The following is a 19,952-nucleotide window of genomic DNA, read 5'->3' as shown; positions in this document are numbered from 1 at the left end:
TTCTGATGTACTGCGCATGCATATACCTATGCAGTACATCAGAGCTGTGGGCAAAAGCAACGGAGAAAGCAAGATCTCCGTTGCTTTTTACAAACTGTTTCGCTATGTTAAATGGGTTTAACATAGTGAGACAGCTTTAAAAAAAGCAAAGGAGAATCCCCGTTGCTTTTTTTAAAGCTGTCTCGCTATGTTAAATTCGTTTAACATAGCGAGACAGTGTGAAGCAATGGAGATCTTGCGTTCTCCGTTGCTGTAAAAGAAAGAGTTATAGTAATGGGAAAAGTCCAGGCGACTGGACCTTTTTCCATTACTATAACTCTGATTTACAACGTGCACGCTGGCCAATCAGCACGTTTTTAAATATTAATGGGGGGGGTCATAGGTTCATAGGTTCATACTAGGCTATCTGCCCGAGGGCATTTACAAGCCTAGCCCATAGTTTTGTGACTTACGCCACCCCTTTAGTATGGGGAACTATACCCATTATTCTGCTGTGCCTCTGTTGAGCAGTGACACTGAGGTAATCCCTGGGGTATATCTGCGATCTCCCATCCATTGGTCAAGATTTCTCTTGAACAAGGCCAGCGAGGTGCTCTGCCTCACATATACCGGGATTTTATTCCACAGCATAGGGAGTCTTTGGGTGATGAATCTATCCCTCCAGCACGTCCTATTAATAGCGTCGAGGTTTAAGTCTCCGCCCTTGTGGCTCTGACGGATCTAGATTTTTTGAGGTGAAGCATATTCATCAAATCTGGGTTTGACATGGCCTTGTATGTTAGGCAAAGGTCACCTCTGAGCAAGCGGTGGCGACTGAATAGAGCTGGAGTTCTTTCAGTCGGGCAGCATAGGACAGATGTTTGAGACCCTTTATCCTTTTGGTGAGGAACTTTTGTGGCCTCTCCAGCTGCTGCAAGTGTCGGGTCAGATACATTCCGAATGGGGCATTGTACTCAATCATTGGTCTGATGAGTGATGAGTATAGGGAGACTATGACCTCCCTTGATCTAGATGAGAATCCCTTCATAATAAGGTGGGCAATGTAGAAGGTCTTCCTAACTACTTTAGCTACATGGGTGTCGAATGACAGTCTACTATCAACCTGGGTCCCCAGGTCCCTGATAACTTCTTCTGTGCTCAGTGGATTGCCACCTATTTGGTAGCTAGGGGTAACCTTGTTTTTCGAAGGGTATGACTATGCATTTTTGCATTTAACTTTAGGCCATGGCTCTGGCACCAGTTATCCGTTTCTGTGAGACCCTTCTGAAGGATATCTGTGTCAGATGTGTTTCTACTATGGCCCAGTTTGCAGTCATCTGCAAACTTTGTCAGCCATAACCCTCCTGTGTTTGCTTGTACTTGGAAAAGTAGATGCCAAACAAGAGTGGGCCCAGGACTGAGCCCTGTGGTACACCACTTGTGACAGGCTTTGAGTCTGACATGGCGCCAGCAACTCTGACCCTGTGGGTTCTGTCACTCAGCCAGTTTGCAACCCATCTTGTGATGTATGGGTTAACATTTAAGCTGATGAGTTTTTCAATGATACCTGAGTGGGGTATTGTATCGAAGGCCTTCGCCAGATCGAGGTAGGCTGTATGGACTGCCTTTCCCTCATCAATGGCTTTGGTGACTGTTTCGAAAAAGTCAACCAAGTTTAGAAGGCATGATCTGCCTTTGACAAAGCCAAACTGGGATGGATCTGCAAATTCCCTATGTCTTTATTTATGAGGTCCATTATGATCATCTCCATGGCTTTGCAGATAAGGCTTGTCAAGCTAATGGGCCGGTAATTTCCAGGGTCGGTGGAGGCACCGCCTTTGTGAAGTGGGACCACAGTTGCAGTGCGCCACTCCCTGGGTACGTATCCAGAGGTAAGACTATGATTAAACAGCTGTCCTAGCTGTGGGTTTAATTCCTCATTGAGTTCGTGGAGCACACAGCCGGGGACACCATCAGGTCCCATGTTGTATAATGACTTTTTTTAATTGGATTCTTTACTTGGAAATGTGCCAAATTCAGTGCTGTCTGATTCTAGCTTTGCTTCATGGCAGACTATGCAGACATTATCTCTGTTACACATCCTGGTTTTATCCAATGTTGATATCCAAGGCACATGTTTTCTGTAAAGCAGAATGTTTATTTAAAGTGCTGCGGAAAATTGTATTGAAATACATCACAGCCTCATTCAAGGGACCCTGAATAAGGAGAACAAGTTAGTGGATTTATTGGTAACACTAACAGTCAGTGAATCAATTTTCCTCATATTTCTAGCAGGAGAGTACTTCTGCCCCATATTAACTTTTACATAATCCCACACTACAAATGTTGGTAAGTGGTCATAGTGACATTAGTCATAAAATTAGCCAGCACAATATGTTTAGAATAGTGGCAATAATCCAGTCAAGTATTCTCTCCTCGCTGAGGATGTCAGTCCAGGTTGTGAGCAATATACCTTGACTGAACTCAGTTGTGCAGTTCATTTGTTCATTTATTTGTTTGTTTTGTTGTCTTTTGCTAACTAGGATAGTCTAACTGGTCAGGACCCATTTTCAGCAGAGACCCATCACAGGAATACTTTCCATATATATTACAGTATACAGAGAAAATTGCATACGCGGATAGAATGATAGAAGTATTGGCAGTTAGTGAACAAATTCAAATAAATAGGAAGTGGTTAACTATTACATACACAGAATATAACAACAGTGGTGTAATGGTAGTTACAATATAACATAAATAAATAAATGATGCATCTTGTCTATTCCAAGGATGACAGCATGAGTGATCAGTACTAGATAGATGAGGAGGCAATGCACAGAGTCAAAATGTTATCTGCTGTGGAAACAGAAAACACATATACATACATACGTATATACATACATACAATAAAGGTTCTGTGATGAATACAAAGTCTCACATAAGATATTTTAGTATGCATATATTAGCAGAATACTGTGACAATGAATCACTAGAAAATACCTGCAGAGAAGACAAATGTTTAAGGTAGTTTTTAGAGCATCAGAAGGAAAGAGACATTAACAGAGCCAGGCGAATTAATTTGCCTCATGAGTGGACAGGTGATCCGCTGTGGCCACCCCTAACCAGGAAAAGCCAAAAGAAGAAGAAGAAGATTGAGTGTTTGAAGGATATGGTGTTAAAGAGAGTTCACAAAGGCCATTAATGAGGGCAAATCGGTGCACACAGCATATCTCAACTTTGGCAAAGGTTTTCTACATAATCCCACATTCAGGCATTACTAGTAAACTTAGTAAACTGAAGCTAAACCCTTTTGTTGTAAACTGAATGTAAACCATTTTGTTGTAAGATGTTGCCAACTGGCTCACAAACCGAACACACACTATCAAAGTGGGTGACTCCACATCAACCAGCAGACTTGTTACCAGCAGGATGCCACAGATGTCAGTGCTGGGCCCCCTACTGTTTGGTATATACTTCTCAGAAGTTCATGTCAAAACTAAAGGGTTGTGGCTGACCATGTTTGCAGACAACTGCAAACTAGGTGCAATCATTGAATCCCCAAATGATGCCAGGATACTCCAGGAGGGTCTCACACAGACCAATGACTGGTGTATTAGTCACAGTCTCAAACTGAATGCAAAGAAATGCATCATCATTCCCTTCAGCACAAACAATGTCCCTTCATACTATCATATCAATAACATCACATGTTAACCTCAACCTTAACTTTGGCCACCACGTGTCTACCATTGTAAGGAAAGCTTTCCATGTAGCACATTTGATTAGTAAAGGCATTGTCTCGAGAACAAATGAAGTTATAACCCCTCTATACTCGGCACTTATCCAGCCCATAATTGAGTATAATGCCCCATTCAGTATGTATCGTACTAAGCACCTATGGCAATTAGAGAGTCCTCAGAGGTTTCTAACAAAGAAGTTCAAGGGCCTCCAGCATGTGCCTTACACGGGCCAACTAAAATCCCTGTCACTATACTCCGTATCATACAGACTTCTTAGGGGAGACTTATGCCTGGCCTACAGAGCAACCCAAGTCCCAAACCTAATGAACTTACTGCATATCAATAAATCAAATGGGTCTACGGCTACCCATTCCAAGGACTTAAATATGGCCTGTGCCTTAAATAGGACATACTGGAGGGTCAGATTTATCCCCAGCAACTGCCACATCTTTGGAACAGGCTACCAAATCATGTGAAACAGAGCACCTCTATGACACTGTTCAAGGGGAACCTGGATGAGTGGATTGGGCACCATAAATTCTTACCGAGGATAGTGACCACAATCCTCCTGGACATGGGTAGTCATCACTAAATGCAATCTTAGGTGTTAAGTAGTACCTCTACTGAATTACATTGTGTTGAAATGTCTAGGCTTAAAATGACTGAATACAATGACAAAGAACTGCGGATGAACTACAACAGAGTACCACACAAACCAATTTATTCTGGCAATTACGTACTAATGCATACCATTACCCTGGGTTGAATGAAACATGCTCCATTTTCTGTGTATTGAAATTAAAAAGTTTATTTCGATAATGGTTCAGGAACTGCGGTGGTGGTGCTGCGGTAGCATTGTCGCTTCATAGCAAGATGTTGTCCCGTTCGATTCTCAGCTAGAGCGTCTTCTGTGTGGAGGCATATGTGAATGGGGCGTGCCTTCATTGGAGGTTGTGCATCAGGGCTGGTAACCCGGTACGTAAAAATCCACTACCAATCATTAGCGGACTGGAGTTCCGCTGTGGCGACACCTAACCGGGAAAAGCCGAAAGACACAAACAAACAATTTCGATAATGGTTCATTTAAAATAAGTTTTAGCTAGATAATTGTTAGCTACAATGATATCTTGTATGGCTTTTTTATTTATTTTATTTATAAATGTATAGAGTTTAAGATTTTTGTAGAAACAGATGGAAAAGTATACAATTCATAGTAGATTTTATCTTTATTACAAGAGGTTAATGAAAGGAAATGCCTCTTGAATTTCTGTATTTTCATTTGCTTGTGGAACATCACATGATCTTTGTGGTGGTGTATTTAACCTGGATTTTAATGAAAATATTTTATCTGAAGAAGTATTGCAATTAAGCAAGACGAAAAGTGCTTTAATAAATTAGTTTGTGTGGTAGTCCGTTGTAGTTCATCTGCAGTTCTTTCTCGTTGTATTCAGTCTTCATATTTCGCCAGTTTGTGAGTGAGTAGGTTTAAAATGACCTCCAGTTCAATAGCTTAGTAATCTCCTCTGATCCTATAATGTGTGTGGGAGAGAGTCCCACATAACTGCAACAACTGAGGAGAAATATATGTCTTCATAATGATTAAAAGCAATTATTTCCTTGGTTAGCAATTGACTGGAGTAAAAATGTATCTCTTTGGTGTCAGACCATAAGATTAGGAGAATTAGTGATGGACATGCTCCAGTTTGGTATAGAATGGTATTTTCAGTGCACAAACTAAGAATGGTGTCTTTTGGGTCAGATTAGAGCCAATTATTTGCTCGGAATGAAAGATAATGATGCGCTTTGGCAGAAAGGCCAGAGGTCAATTTTGAGGCTATAGGATATGCGTCAGTAAGTTTGGATTTGAGAGAAGTGAAATGAAGGAGCAAGGTATATGGTATCATTAACGGTAAGAATGGTTAAGAGTGCCTTGTTTGTTGATGAATTGTTATAAGATGCTGTTAATATGTTACTGAAAGATAACTGGTGATAATTTGAAGGAAGAAACAACTTTCAGAGGAATTTTGTTTGTATCAAACATTATAAATATATTGGGATCTGGTTTCTGATAAATAGTTTGGCAGAACAATATTCAGTTGCACTTATGATTCATGGCTGATCATCTCTGATCTTTGCTGTTCTTTTCGAGGACAGGTGATGCACAGATGCATAACACTAACTGGTAGTTTCATATGTTGAAATCTCCCTTTCAAAATGCTTTTTCCATTTGTGAAGCTGTCAGGTTCCATCATGGATGATAAATAAGCCAGTTAAACTTCTTTCTGGCCATTACCAAAAGAATTTACTATAGAATTAATCTGAACACCATCTTACCTGGACACTTGGCATACTTTCTGTTTCTAATCTTAAATTGCTAAGTCACACTGAGCACTCTTTTCAGAACAGCCTGTAGGCTTCTTTTGGACTTGCTGCTCTGTCAAGCACGGTTTCATTTCTTTTGTTGACTTCAGAAGTACTGCTTGCCACAGATACAGTACTCATTCATTAACTCATATTAATAGAAAAGAGCTTATTGCATTTTCTGTTAATAAGTTCATAATATAAGCTATTATTTGGTTAACCCATAAAAATAAAAATAAGGCTACAGAGCTTAATGAAGTTAATTGCATAAGAGGCAAACTGTGTCAGTGGTGAGGCCGTTAATTTTTATTCTGAATGTTTAACTTTATAACATTTCTTATATTTGCAATACTGTTAGAGTAATAACTTTTACTTGAAGAAGTTTTATACTTTAATCTTAACTTCTGTGATTTTATTATAAATGCTGTAAGATATTCTAAGCAGTAAGAATAATTTTATGCAGGGCTGCTTTATACTGGAGAATCAGGTATGCGGTTTATAAATCTTGCAGTATATTACTTATTACTCTGTTTTATTATGCAAGCAATTTGCTGAATAAATCATATGTTAATCTGACTGGTGACTTATTCAGGATACCTATTCTAAACAGCTATATGGGGTGCTAAATAACATCACTGACATTTATGGTTCCTATAATTACCCACTGTCAGATTACATCATTTAGGAGGTTTATAAGGTGCTATGTTATATCAGCTGTAAGCAGCTGTATAAACTTTGAACGTAGCTGTTCAAACAACCTTTCCTTCCTCGGGGTCTGGAAAACATACTAGACTTTATGAAAATCAATATTTATTATAGAGACCGGCTTTGCTGTAGTGATGTAATATTAGCAGTTGCCTTAGTAGTCTTAAAAATTATCCAGGTTCTGCTGGTTTGTAAATTCCATGTTATTTATTTTACAACTGTTAGAATACTATTTTCTCAACAAGTACAGCAAAAACTGTATTGGTGTAACTAACCGTTGCTAGTGCCTCTGCTTAAAGTTTACATAAAATTAAAAACATAGATGTTTGGCTGCTTATAGATAAGGAACAGGGAGAGTGCAGAAGTCACTGCAAGCATGAATGATCAGTACAGCCCCAGAAAGCTGTGTAGAGAACCAGTATAGAAGCCACGCATCAGGCAAGGACATCCAGAGATCCGAGAGAACAGGACAAGCAGAACATTGAGTAGAGGAGGTAGCAGGAAGCACAGTATCTTATCTGTACCTTCTGAAGTGCTTTTAAGGTCTATTATTAATCTTAAATAGTGATTTAAGTGCAGTTATTTAATAGTGCCTTTTCAGAGCTGATGTAGGAAGTACAAGTTAGTGGGAGTTAGCACCCCTAACTCCCCCACCCCTGGGAATGGTATGAAGCTTAGTGCTAAACTGTGTAGACCTCGACAGAGGGAATGATTAGCTAGAGGGACACAGAAGCACCAAGAGGACAGTAAGAAGGACATATGGAGAGGAAAGGGTTTAAAAAAGTAGCAAGGATGGCAAGTTTTCAAGAAACAAAGCTTGGAAAGGAAGATTCAAGAAAGGAGTGAAACAGATCTGATGTGCTAGATGTGTGATGCAGCAGTATGGCTCAGGAAATCATGTATGGTCACATGGTTAACGTTAGGGACACTACAGGATGAGGTGAAGCTAGAGGGATAAACAGAGTGGGGGGGTCAGGACATATTATCAGTTAGTATAATCTGGAATAGAGTAAGGATGATAAAGGACAGTGGCACGACATAGAGCAGATAGCCAGTCAGGTGTAGTAAAGGTGATTAGGGGCAGATAAATAAATGGAGTGGACTTTGAGAAGGTGGTGAAGGTAGATATGAAGTCAGAAGGTACAATGAAGATAGACCTCAGAGGAAGATGGGATAAAGAAATTCATACTGAGAGAGGTAACAAGCAAGGATTGCAGAAGTAGAGGCAAAGGCAGCCAATAGCTCCAGAACTGTAGTAGATGGACTAAAAGAGATGGAAGAGAATGGAACAAGCATGCAAAAACATTTGTAGAGAAGGACAGAAATAGAAGACAGAGATACAATGAAGAGAGAAATGGGTTACTCCAAGAAGAAGAGGAACAGTTTACTGCACGGCTAAACTAACTAACTAACTAACTAACTAACTAACTAACTAACTAACTAACTAACTAACTAACTAACCAACTAACTAACTAACTAACTAACTAACTAACTAACTAACTAACTAACTAACTAACTAACTAACTAACTAACTAACTAACTAACTAACCAACTAACTAACTAACTAACTAACTAACTAACTAACTAACTAACTCACTAACTCACTAATAAGTGTGTATACTAAAGTACTGCTAATAATGAAAATAGTGAACACTGAAACTCAATATAATGTCTTATCCAGGGGGGCATTGCCCTTTGGCAGCCCCTAACATGGCAATCTGTGCCCCCACACCCCTGCTATTTATATAGAACAAACTGAGTCTCACACGTAGTACTGAATCACTTAATATCCCTTATGTGTTTTCATAATTTACCTAACAAATTTCCACATAAGTTCATCAATTAAACCTTGCAGCTGCAGAATGCTATACATAAGAATAAAATGTGTTTTTCTCTGTCAGTTTTTAACTGAATTCTGAGATGCTTGTGTCCCATTTGGAACAAAATTGCAAAAAATAATTCAGCTTCATTTTCTGTATAACCTGGACAACTAGCACACCTCTCAACCTGGAGACATCAAAAATCTGGACAAATGTCAATAAAAAGTAGGTACAACTGGCCCAAAATCTGGACACTAATCAACATAAAATCTGCATGTATAATAACGTAACTCCACCAACTCCAATGGAATTGTGGGATACCAACATTTAAATAATTGTGAAATGTAACCCAATTTAACATTAACTCTGAAAATACACATCCACATAGAAACGCAAGTTAAGGTCCCTTTACAGCATTAAAATAATCTTACAGGAAGTAGTAGGCAATAGGCATGTAAAACCCTTTCTACTTTCTGCACTACCACACTTCTAGCATGTACACACTGACGTCACGTTAGCTACACCCTTACATAAATTCATTAATTCATTAAAATTCATTAAAATAACATAAATCCGTAACTGTAACATCATATATAAAATAACTGTCCACTCTGTTAATCTTAATAGGAAACTAAAGTATGTCATAACAATCATTGGTATAATATAACATAGCCACTACTGTCTTATCAATATGTGGGTATCAGGAGTATAAGGACAACTTTTTTTTCACTTGGGTAGACAGAGGAGAGCAAATATAAATAAAAAGAATGTGGTTTAGTTTAAGTTTAGCAATTATTCCTTATTGTCATTAAGGATGCTTTTTAAACTGTTTTGTTACCAGTTGAATGTGTATAACAGACATTGGAGGAGCAATGCTTTTATTTAAAAATGGAAAAATATCCTATTCATAGCTGCCTTATGGGAATTCTATTGCCCCTCCCCCACATTCCACAAAATTATTTCTATAAGGTAATGGCACTTAAAGAAGTCAAATAAGTTGCACACAGTTCCAGGAGCATTTATGTATATGCACTTAAGGCACTTTGCTATGCAACAGCTTTATTACCTAGAAACTATTTGTTCTGCACATCTGTTTATAGTAATACATTGGTTACAAAAAGACAATAAAATTATAATATAGCTGATAAAGGTGTTACAAACAGACACAACTGCACTGTGAACTCAGAGAATGCCAGAGCAGACACATAAATATTTAATTTAACTCATTAAATAACCATGAAAATACAAATCATGTTACATGAATTCAAGGTAGGCACTTCAAGATTTTTCTTACTATTTGACTTCTGGCTAGAAAACAGCACAAGTGAAAGAATAATTCCATTAACAAGGGGTAATGTATACAAAACTGTAACCGCATAACAGTAATTGCAGTTAGAATCCAAGTCTTACAGAAGGAAAAAAAGTAAATCTAAATATTTTTGTTACCATAAATCAGGATCCGAAACTAACAGGATTAGTGTTGGTGTGTGTGTGTGTGTGTGTGTGTGTGTGCGTGCGTGCGTGCGTGCGTGTGTGTGTGTGTGTGTGTGTGTGGGTGTGTGTGTGTGTGTGTGTGTGTGTGTGGTACAAAAGAGGGGCTGTGATTGTTTTCTAATTGGCTGGTGGATATCACTGTGAGTTGGGGGGATACAAAAGACGGGGGATAATAGTTGTGCAACTGCAGTACCTCCTGACCCAAAACCATGCAGACAATATAGTATGATAAAAAGGACATCTGTCAGTGATATCTTAAATTCTCTTGATTCCCATGCACCCAAGAACAACAGTTGGATGGAATTTGTGAACATCACATTCATATTCTCAACAAGCAAATCCACACAATCACATCAGTCTTCTTCTTATTTAAATCCTTCTAACTCCATGTAACTCATTCCATATTGTAGGCAAATGAGATCAACACAGGAGGCAAAGGACTCGCATATCTTAGTAATTAAGTATAGGTAAATGTAGACACACCCACACCCACACACAATCGTATACCCAGAAGACTCCGGCAATGGGTTCAGACGATGCCCCAGCCACTTATATGAAAAACAGTTGACCTCAATTCAAGTGCATCTAAAAAGGTGTAACGACGTTCTTTAAGACCACACAAGCTAAGTTAGGAGAGAAGACTATGTTTGGGAATTTCACTATAATTTCCAAAAACTGAGTTTTATAATTCCTTTAGGGTCGACTGTTCGAACCACTCTCATTAAATGTCCTGAGCATCCACAGCTCCTCTGTGCTAGTCCTGCGGTTTAGGCTGCTTGTTTTTGCCTCCAGTAATCCATCCTGGGAGCTCCCTCCCTGCTTTAAACACAAAAGGAATACCTCCAGCCATCACCTGAAGACACCCTGAATTGGCCAGCTTGCCTGGTACTTAGAAAAATACTACTGAGAAGACCCCCAACAAGATTGTGTAAATTAATCCATCCTGGGTGCTCCCTCCCTGCTTTAAATGCAAAAGGAATACCTCCGGCTATCACCTGAAGACACCCTGAGTTGGCCAGCTTGCCTGGTACTTAGAAAAATACTACTGAAACGATCCCCCAACAAGATTGTGTAAATGTATGTTGCTTAACACTAATTAAATGTAGACTTGATGTACTATCTATAGAGTTAGTCTGCGCTCCCGTGTGTGCATTCTAGCAGCCTACCGCAGACCATTTGTCCTCTCCCCTTCCTGTTATCACTACCCTAGAATATATTTAAACCTAAGACTGGTCCAGCTATCCCTGCTGTTTGCTATCTCCTTTTACCATTAGGTGGCAGCATCTACCAATATAAATCCTAGATATTCTTTATAATTCCAGCAAGTTTTACTTTTTCACAAACAGTTGATTGTGAGTTAATATCCTTAGATTGTAAATATCTTCTCCCCCCCCCCCCGCTAAACTACCCTCTCTAAAGGCAGCCTTCATTTTCTGGCTGGAAATATTTAGCTCATACCTTTCAACTACAGCTTTTAAACTGCTCTTTGCTGATACTTTTTCTGCCCTACTCACCTCTAGTGTTCTTTCCCACTCCTTTCACCCTACGGGTTCACTCCGCTCCCCTACCCTGCCCACAATTCCCAAACACCCCCCCAGTACTCCTAGCTTTATTCCTATCTTACCCCACCCTCTCAGCCTAATTACCCAACACCAGCTCCCCCCTCATTACTCTTCCCACCTATAGCCATCCTTCTTAAACTCTGTAATCTGTACTCCACCCAATAATTATAGTCCCCTCCTCTTTCCTTAAATTTCTAGAATACCTCAATCACATTTTAAACCCTTTCTTCTTCATAGCCTTCTCTATTTTCCTAACCACTCATACCACTCTCTTTTTGCATCAACATGCTCTCCTCAAGTTATCACACCCTCCAGTCCCCCAGCCTCCTCTTTCTGTTCCTACTTCCCTTATACTATGCTACCTCATATTCCAGCTATGCTTGTCCAATACCACCTACAAAGCCAACTGCCATAAACCCACCTTCCCCCTCACTCTTACTCCCATTTCCACTCTATCTCCTCTTCTTTTATTCAGCCCAACCCTCTGCACCTATTTCACCCTAAACTCTTCTCCTCTAAAGTCAAGATACTGTCACCTGCTCCAATCTACAATCTACCAAAATTCATGCCTGGCAGACCATTATGGCTAAAGGATATCTCCTTCAACAACCTAGTCCAAGCTGGCGATATCCATCCTAACCCTGGTCCTACATCCTTTATTAACAACACTCATCCCTTACCCTCTTCCTCCTATCTCAACACCCTAAAGATTTTTACAATTAATGCACAAAGTCTAAACAACAAAGTACACCAATTTCAAGCTTGGCTAAGCCATAACCAACCAGATATCTTAGCCATCTCTGAAATCTGTCTCAAACCCTTTATCTCCAACTCTGAGATTCTATCCCCAGGATTTCATTGTCTCAGAAATGACCGACTAAATAAAAAAGGTGGAGGCACTGCCCTAGTCTACGCCAACCTTCTTACTTTAGTTTCCCTCCAAATTCCAATTCCTCAAGTCCAGAACACTGAACTAACTGCTGGAATTCTAAAACTAAATAAAAATATCTGCATCATTGCCCTATATATCTCAATTGGTAACAATATCTCTACACTCGAAAATATTCTCCTATGGGCCTCTGCTAAAATTAACTATGAAACATATATCCTTGGTGATGTGACTATTGACCGGAATAAAATCAATTGCCCCTCTCCCTCCCTATCCATTAACCTCTATAACTTCACTCAAATAATCCTCTCCATCACTCGACCTAACAAAATAAACCCTCCTGGATCCACTATAGATTGGATCCCAGTCTCATATCCAAATAAAATAACCAATTCTGGCACATTTCCTGATACCTTTTGTGACCACCTCCCAGCCTTTATGCATCGCTCAACTAGTTCCTCCCCACACCAGCATCAATACATTCAAACTCGTAACCTCAGTAGCTTCAACCCAACTACTTTCTCAAATACTTTCAAACAAATAAACTGGCAAAGACTAAACATCCTTCCTCTTAACAAGGCTATAGAATACTTCAACTCTGTCTTCCTTGATACTTTAAACTCACTAGCCCCACTAAGAAACAAAAGGATAAAAACTAAAACTGCTTCTTGGCTATCCAAAGAGACAAAGCAGATTATGCACCACAGAGACAAACTATGGAAGCTTTACCAAAACAATAAACTGGTCCATACCTTGCTCCAATATAAACAGCTCTGAAACTGTTCAAAATGACTAATCACCGAAGACAAAAAAAATCCTGCTATATCAAACTTCAGTCCAATAACAATAAAACCCCCCCAAAATTCTGGAACTCAATAAACTCACTCCTCAATCCAGGCTCCAGGAATAATCCCTGTCCTGACCCAAGTAAATCTGACCTTGAACTAAGCTCTGAATTTAACTCATTTTTCATAGAAACTATTACTACCCTCACCAAGACATTTCCCAATAATAACCCAACTGCTCTACACTCTCCCCCTTCTAACTCATCTCATCTGTTTGAACTCAAACCCATCTCCACTAACTTTATAAAAAAACTTTTGTCCAAACTTAAACCTTGCTCTAACGCTCCTGACAATATTCCCTCTTCCTTCCTAAAATGTGCTGCTGATGGCATTGCACTCCCAATCAGCATCATTATCAACGGATCCATAAAAGAATCATACATCCCTAAACTCTGATGCTCAGCTTATATTCTTCCTCTTCATAAAGGAGGTAAAAACACCAGCATCTCAAACTTTCCCCCGTTGCTTTGCTCTCATCCATCTCCAAAATCCTAGAAAAATGCATCCACCTCCAGCTTATGCCTTTCCTGACCCAAAACAATCTTCTCACTCCTACCCAGCATGGTTTCCGTCCAGGCCATAGCACAATAACCGCTCTACTCTCTTTCCTAGAAACTGTCAATCAAGCCCGAGATTCAGGACACTTAGTTTCCACTGTTTTACTCGATCTGTCTAAAGCCTTTGATGCTGTTTCCCACAAGCACCTTCTCTGTCATCTCTCAAACCTTAATCTGTCACATAATGGGTTATCCTGGTTCTCCAGCTATCTATCAGACAGATCACAGACAGTCAAATGGAAGAACTCCATCTCTTCCTTCCTATCTACCCCACCTGGCGTACCACAGGGATCCATCCTTGGGCCAATGCTTTTTAACATCTTCATCAATAACTTTCACACTGCTATTCCTGATGCTAAAATCATCCAATACGCAGACGATTCAACCTTAGTCTGCTCTGCCTCAGACCTCTCTGAATTGCTGACTAAATCCCAAACTGCCTTCTCAACAACTGAAAACTGGATGCGCCAAAACCACCTCTCACTCAATGCAAATAAACCAAAGAGTCTACTATTCCCTCCCACAAAGACCCTCTCCTATGATAAAAACAACTTCCAAATCTATAGTCAAACCAACTCACCTATAGAAGTGGTCTCCTCTGCCAAACTGCTTGGCATTACTGTAGATGAACACCTCAAGTTTGATACTCATATTCAACAAAATATTTAAAAAAACACCAAAAGCTAGGTATGCTGTATAGGAATAATCGCTTTCTCTCCAACTCTACCAGGCAAACTCTGGCCTCGACTTATCTTCTTCCTTCCTTATTATACGGAGCCCCTCTCCTAACCAACCTGTCCTCCTCTATCACCTCTAAACTAGAAAACTGCTACAACAAAATCTCTAAATTTGCCTCTAAATCTAAAAATACCACCCATCACTGCCTAACCCTACAATCCCTGAATTGGCTTGAACTCCCAAACTACCTAGACCATCTCCAACTCATTACTGCATATAGAGTCATATTTCACCCAACAAAATGTCCCGCGCTCTAACTAACATCCTTCCCCCTTATACACCCAACAGAGCTCTCAGATCTGAAAATCAGAACTTAATTACTATTCATAAACCTAAACATCCTGCTGGCCAACTTCTCCTATCTTTCTCACTAGGCAAAAAATGGAATTCCCTTCCCTCCACACTAAGAACCATACCAAACTCAGAAAACTTCAAAACCAAACTATTCAAACACCTGTCTACTAAATGGAAATGTACCTGCCTTCACGCAACCTAATCAAAAGGAGTTCTCTCTCTGGTTCCCAAGCTCTACAACTCTCATAGTTATGTTCCTATGAGCCTATCTAGGCTCTCAACAATTTCTATAGCTTCTCTCTAAGCTCTCAACAACTCCTACAGCTACCCTCACACAGCCCAACCTTGTAAATATTGTAAATAACATTCTATTGTTGATGTGTGTATGTAAAGCATATTTACATTTTCTTAAAAGGTTTGTATGTAAACTGTTTCCACACCTAACACACATCTGTTTTCCTCAAATGAAACTGTATGATCCCTACCTTCAAGCTTAATGAATTTAACTATGTATGATATTGAACGCATTTATGAGTAACTATTCTACATAATATTATCTTTAATATTAACTATCAGTTGTATCTAAATTGTATAATGCATCTTGGAGCTTTTCTCCCTGGGCCTCCACTGAAAATGGGTCAGTTCAGCCCAGTGGACTTCCCCGGTAATCAAACTGCAAATAAATAAATAAATAAATAAATAAATAAATAATCCAACAGTTATCGCATGGAAATTACTTTGACAGCAGTAAACTGTTAGACCAACATTCGTGCCAGAGTCGCCGAAGGTCACTGCAGCCACTACCAAAAGTAAAAAAACAGTCGCCACCATCCTTGTAGAAGTCATGGTACCTACTTCATGCCCCCAATGTGAGCCTTATTTTTGTTGGTTTGGTCCTTCTGTAAGAGAAATGACTTACAGCTCGTTCCAGTGATGTGTGTAGGCGTGAGGGGAGCCACCCACTCAGTGATCACACTGAACCAAAATAGTAATACTTTTACTTTAGAAGTTACTTAGAGAAGAAAAGAAGCCCCATAAAAATACTGGCTGGGCAGTCTCCTGTGAACTACCCATAAAGTACTCCACAAAGAGAAAGGCTGGAGATTCTCAGGAAAAAACTCCGTTATCTATACAGACTAGTCAATCATTTAGAAACATAACTTTCTAATAACAGACAGCACATACATTTTAATATTTAGTGACAGACAGAATGACAAACCATCCTACGAAAATGATAAAGTTGGTAAAATAACACACCGCATCTTAGACTGTTGGTTGGCACTGTACAGACATTCCATGTGCCAATTTATTCAACTGTTACTTGCTTACTCACTGAAAGGTGTTATCACATCTGTCGTCTTCAAGGTAATAGTTATTCCCTTCTTCTTCTTCTTTTGGCTTTTCCCGGTTAGGGGTCGCCACAGCGGATCATCTGTCCGCTCATGATTGGCAGTGGAGTTTTACGGTGTCGAGTTGCCAGCCCAGTGCCCAACCTTCCACAGAAGGCACACACACGCACACACTCACACCTAGGGCCAATTTAGAGTGTCCAATCCACCTACTGCATGTCTTTGGGATGTGGGAGGAAACCGGAGCACCCGGAGGAAACCCACGCGACCACAGGGAGGACATGCAGACTCCGCACAGAAGGCACCCCAGCCGAGAATCGAAACGGAGAACCTCTTGCTGTGAGGTAGCAATGCTAACCGCTGCATCACTGTGGCTCCCCGTAATAGTTATTCCCTATTTCTTGAAATATACTCTTTTCTGTACTTATCAACACTGTATTTACATTGTTTACTTTTTATGGCTTAGTTTTTTTTGTGTATGGGGGTTTCTCCTCGGGATCTCCTGTAAATCTACTATAACTCAATCGGAACTCCCACAGTGCAAACAGATCTAAATGAATACATGAATGGATGAATAACAGGCTACTGAAAGGCAACTATATTTATGTGTCCTCTAAATAAGAGTTTCATAAGTTATTTTATTGCTACAGATTTGGGATATAAAAACTTGTTTTACGGTTAAGGCATTCAGTACTGTAAAATGTGTGCAAGAACTAATTCCTTTAGCTACAGTTACATGTATAAAGTCTAGATCATAGCTCTCCACCAATCAGAGACACATTTCAACAGAATCAGGGACAAATCCAGAAATAATCAGGGACAGTTTCAAAATATAATATAAAAAGTATACAATTAGATAAACTGACAATATCAGTGTCTAAGAACTGTACTTATGTGTTTGTTTCATTCTGAGTAGTATGTATTGCTGAAGTCTGACACATACACACACCTTCTCTCTGCTCTTTCTCTCTCACAGACACATCTAGTTTTCTCTGCTCCCATACAAACTCATACACACAGTAACACACACACTTTATCTCTCATACGAATGGCTAGTTTTTAATGTATTGTTGAAACCTATTATAAGTGGGAAAGCACTCACCCCATGCTTCCAGAGCTCTTGTTTGCATGCTGAAATCGTGATTTAAAGGAGCCAATTGGGAATTTATGGCACCCTATTATTTTGAGCCCCAAATTGGGAAATACCGAGGAATTCTGTAAAGTTGAGAGGTATGAAACTATGCTGTATACTGACACCTTTCTTATAACACTGCAGTGTTCTAAAATCAGCAGATGAACCTTGCATGCTATCTTCTTGATATGAACTGAAGAGGGGTCATGTGAAATTTAAAGTATATATAAGGGACAGCACATAAGGTTAATGCCCCACTCTGCTTCCTGTGTCCAGGGTGCAGGGTTTGATTCCTTTCATCTTCATTTTCCTCGTGTGTAAATCTCGGAAAGCCGCTTAACCAGACAGCTCTCCTGGTTTACCCCTGAACAGAGTCAATTGTGTTCAGGGGGCTTATCTGGTCAACAAATAGATTAAAAAAACTGCTTCTGAAGTTCAATTAAAATGCCTCTCAAAGCAAAACGTTTGTGATTTATATCAAGTTCTTTGTCTGAATTACACTTACATATATAGAGGAACCTATAGAATTTTGCATCCCTAAACAACTAGCAACTTCAATTTATACAGAGGAAATCACATTCAAGGTTCATCTGTGGATTTTAGAGCATCATGTGGGATATAAGAAAAGGGTCTATTAACAGGCCAGTTGTCCAACATTTTAAAATAGCTTTTAAAAGAGAACATTTTAAAAAAGCTCAATTATTTTTTACAATATTTTCCCAAATATACTTTATTATGTTTAATATTCTGTAACCACAATGGTTAAATGATAGACTTACATGGTAATGTTTTTTGACTAAGGAAAAAAATTATAACGGCTTTACTAACAATTATTACAATTATACGTGTGAGATTCAGTTTGTTCTTTCTCTTTTCTGGTGGCATATAAAAGCACTATAGCTTTAAAAGTTCAGATGTTGAAAGTGATTGGTTATTGTCAATTAGTCAATCTGTTCAAGTGCTTTCTTTGAAAAAAAAAGTCGAGAAGAAAAATACTATGCAAAATGTAATGCTATTAGATTTGGCTGGCATGGCATTCCTGGGTTTCCAGAAGTTTTCTTCAGTAAGGATTCCTTAATTTCCATTTTGCCTTTGGTTAAACCAAACAATCAGTATTTTTAGTCTCTGTCTTGCTCCCACTCATGAAAATGGAGTCACAACCTTCTAACTGCTTTCTAGGAATCTTGCACTCAATAAAGATTAATTAGTTTTGTTTGCAGTAATATATCAGTTTTCCCCTCAGTTCTCCTGCAATTCCAGAGTAATCCCATCAAGAAACATTGCCTTGCTTCCCTCTAGTTTCTGGAGTTATTTCAGGTTTTTTGTATTATGTGAAAAGACCAGGATATTTACTCCGAAAGCAGCAAATTAATTGCATAGTTATTTAGTATGAACCAGTTCAGTGAGGTCTGCTGACTCACTTATATCAATGATAGCTTTTTCATCATTGCATTGATGCATTCTGTTTTCAGCTGGAAGTGGGAGATGCATACAGTAGAGCACATTAAGCCATTTTTCATTTCATCTTCAAATCTGGATAGTGAAACTTTGATACTGTGGCTCTAAGCAACTTCAGTTCCCAACAATGCATTCATTGATAAAGTAGGACACCAAATAACTTAGTTTGTGATAATACAAAGGGGCTGACATCTGGCTCTACTTTTTCTAACAGCAAAAGATATGGGAATTCTTTTCCATTCAACGTGGTTGTATGCTGCCAACAAGAAATGAAGACAAATGTAGACTGGAGGTTATAAACAGGTGTAAGAAAGCTAAGAAAGCCCAGTGAAACAGAACTGACTGACTGTTCATGAATGAAGCAACCTGATAACAGAGACTGACACCAAAATCTGTTTCCTATGTCTTTTGAAGAATTTCCTTTTTAAGATATCTTTATAATTTGAAGCAGGATTTTAGCTCTCACTGCAGTTCAGACTGTGTTAACTCCTAAAATAAATTTTTAGTTGCTACATACCGAAGCATTTTTTTAAGTTTCCTTTCTTAAGGCAGAAACAGCACAAATAAGATAATATCACCATTTAATGTAATAAATAATTCATCCTTTAGTATCAGAAATCAGGCAATAAACCAGCTGGACAAGTTATTTGCCTTAAGCTTTATTAATTATGTAAATGTGAGTAAAATTATCTCAAGTTTATAATTTAGTTACAAATATATTATTTTTCTAAGTGTTTAAAGAATTATAAAACTAACATTTAGAACCATTATAAATATGAGCAGAACCATAATGTTACTTTTATTAGATCCATTCATGAGGCATGTTGTCAGATTTAGTAAAATATTTATAACTGTTCTTAATTCACAACTTGGCATATACCCAGCCAAAAAAGTCTTTCCAGAGTGCAGTACAATTTGAACAGCAATTTCAAGTTTATTACACAGTATTCCCTGTCTCTATTAAGCATTAAAGAAAAAACAAAAAACAAGATGAGTATATCACTTACAGAATGTGATTAGAGCTTTCGT

The 19,952-nt window shown here is 38.9% G+C and overlaps 1 protein-coding gene across 1 annotated transcript in view; it reads right to left on the bottom strand.

The window, feature by feature from the left end:
• SNED1 (sushi, nidogen and EGF like domains 1) overlaps positions 1–19,952 on the bottom strand; it is a 1,598,911-nt gene that overhangs the window by 746,607 nt on the left and 832,352 nt on the right. The window lies entirely within an intron of this gene.

The sequence above is a fragment of the Protopterus annectens genome, chromosome 4.part1, assembly GCF_019279795.1.
Source record: "Protopterus annectens isolate FY-2018-M chromosome 4.part1, PAN1.0, whole genome shotgun sequence".
NCBI lineage: Eukaryota > Metazoa > Chordata > Ceratodontiformes > Protopteridae > Protopterus > Protopterus annectens.
Note: the sequence above shows the minus strand (reverse complement) of the source record. Positions and strands in the feature narration are given on the sequence as shown.